This window comes from Styela clava, chromosome 13 (genome assembly GCF_964204865.1).
Source record: "Styela clava chromosome 13, kaStyClav1.hap1.2, whole genome shotgun sequence".
Taxonomy (NCBI): domain Eukaryota; kingdom Metazoa; phylum Chordata; class Ascidiacea; order Stolidobranchia; family Styelidae; genus Styela; species Styela clava.
Window position 1 is genome coordinate 16,230,001 of NC_135262.1, and position 2,500 is coordinate 16,232,500.

A 2,500-nucleotide genomic window follows, 5' to 3' on the forward strand; every position below is an offset into this window, starting at 1 on the left:
AATTCAGTGCGCGGTCGGCCGGGGCCTACCACCACCTTCGGTAATGATCCTTCCGCAGGTTCACCTACGGAAACCTTGTTACGACTTTTACTTCCTCTAAATGATCAAGTTTGATCGTCTTCTCGACACGCCGACGCGGCCGTTGCCAGCCGCGACGGGGCCGATCCAAGGATCTCACTAAACCATTCAATCGGTAGTAGCGACGGGCGGTGTGTACAAAGGGCAGGGACGTAATCAACGCAAGTTGATGACTTTCGCTTACTGGGAATTCCTCGTTCAAGGGAAACAATTGCAAGTCCCTATCCCAATCACGAATGAGGTTCAACGGGTTACCCGGACCTTTCGGCCTAGGTTAGACACTCGCTGCTTCACTCAGTGTAGCGCGCGTGCGGCCCCGGACATCTAAGGGCATCACAGACCTGTTATTGCTCAATCTCGTGTGGCTAAACGCCACTAGTCCCTCTAAGAAGTTAGACGCCGGCCGAGAAGGTCGCGTAACTATTTAGCATGCCAGAGTCTCGTTCGTTATCGGAATTAACCAGACAAATCGCTCCACCAACTAAGAACGGCCATGCACCACCACCCACAGAATCAAGAAAGAGCTCTCAATCTGTCAATCCTACCTGTGTCCGGGCCGGGTGAGTTTCCCCGTGTTGAGTCAAATTAAGCCGCAGGCTCCACTCCTGGTGGTGCCCTTCCGTCAATTCCTTTAAGTTTCAGCTTTGCAACCATACTTCCCCCGGAACCCAAAGACTTTGGTTTCCCGGAAGCTGCCGGAAAGGTCGTCATGGTAACGCCTCCCGATCGCTAGTTGGCATCGTTTATAGTCAGAACTAGGACGGTATCTGATCGTCTTCGAACCTCTGACTTTCGCTCTTGATTAAAGAAAACATTCTTGGCGAATGCTTTCGCAGTAGTTCGTCTTCCGCCGATCCAAGAATTTCACCTCTAACGGCAGAGTACGGACGCCCCCGTCTGTCCCTCTTAATCATTACCTCGTGCTCCGAAAACCAACAAAATAGAACCGAGGTCCTATTCCATTATTCCATGCAACACTATGCAGGCGAACAGCCTGCTTTGAACACTCTAATTTTTTCAAAGTAAACTTATCGGCCACCGCCGACACTCAGTCAAGAGCACCGACGGAGAACCGAAGGTGAGGCGAACGCAACCAGTGACACGCCTTGCGACGGACCGGCGGCGCTCGCCCAAAATCCAACTACGAGCTTTTCAACCGCAACAACTTTAGCATACACTGTTGGAGCTGGAATTACCGCGGCTGCTGGCACCAGACTTGCCCTCCAATGGATACTCGTTAAGAGTTTTAGGATGTACTCATTCCAATTACAGGGCCTCGTTAGAGTCCTGTATTGTTATTTTTCGTCACTACCTCCCCGTGTCGGGAATGGGTAATTTGCGCGCCTGCTGCCTTCCTTGGATGTGGTAGCCGTTTCTCAGGCTCCCTCTCCGGAATCGAACCCTGATTCCCCGTTACCCGTTATCACAAAGGTAGGCACGTAGCGTACCTTCGACAGTTGATAGGGCAGACACTTGAATGATACGTCGTCGGTGCAGAGACCGTACGATCCGCGTGGTTATCCAGAGTCATCAAACGTCACAGGACGAACCCGGTCGGTTTTGATCTGATAAAAGCGCGCCTCCCGAAGTCGGCGCTTAATGCATGTATTAGCTCTAGAATTACCACAGTTATCCACTTCGCTTACGAGACCAAATAAACCAAGACTGATTTAATGAGCCATTCGCAGTTTCGCTTTACGAGAACTCGTACTTGCACCTGCATGGCTTAATCTTTGAGACAAGCATATCACTACTGGCAGGATCAACCAGATAGCTGCGACAGCTGCGCTCGGCCCTTGCTGGGCCGCCCGGCGCGTGCTCGTCGCATTCGTTTAAGACCGAGGCGATCGCCTGCGGCCGTACTCAGCTTCGACAGTCGCTGGCCGCGACGTCCACGCTCTCGCCGGCAGTGCCAGGCGGAGCGATTTGCGTTTTTTCTTTGCTCGCCCTCTCTCGGGCTCGATCCATTCAGTTTCGCACAAACAAGAGCTCTGCCGGCCGCCTGCAGCGGTGCCTAAAACCCGGGCATAACAATGCGACCGTTCTGCTAGGCCGACAAGCGCTCAAGCCAGACGCTCGATCGAACGCCCCCTACATATTAGTCGAGACAACGGCTCGCTCATTAGCATCGCGTTTGTACTTTAACTTTTTTTGGCTCGGCTTCTTTCGACGCCGATGCCGGCGACGCAGCACTCTCTCGCCCGCCAGCCACCGAGAAAAGGGTGCGCTCCGACCGGCCCCGCACCGCTCTTTCTTGGCTCATTCGAAATTACTGTCTTTCGCTCTGACATGCCTTACCTAGGGTTAGGTTAGTATGCTTGCACGTTTGTACTTTAACTTTTTTCGGCTCGGCTTCTTTCGACGCCGATGCCGGCGACGCAGCACTCTCTCGCCCGCCAGCCACCGAGAAAAGGGTGCGCTC

The 2,500-nt window shown here is 53.3% G+C and overlaps 1 non-coding gene across 1 annotated transcript; it reads right to left on the bottom strand.

Moving 5' to 3' along the window:
* Window positions 1-41: 41 nt before the first annotated feature.
* On the bottom strand, window positions 42-1,851 carry LOC144431617 (small subunit ribosomal RNA). The gene has a single exon (XR_013480179.1). It is a non-coding gene; the product is annotated as a small subunit ribosomal RNA (ribosomal RNA).
* Between the last annotated feature and the right edge of the window lie 649 nt (window positions 1,852-2,500).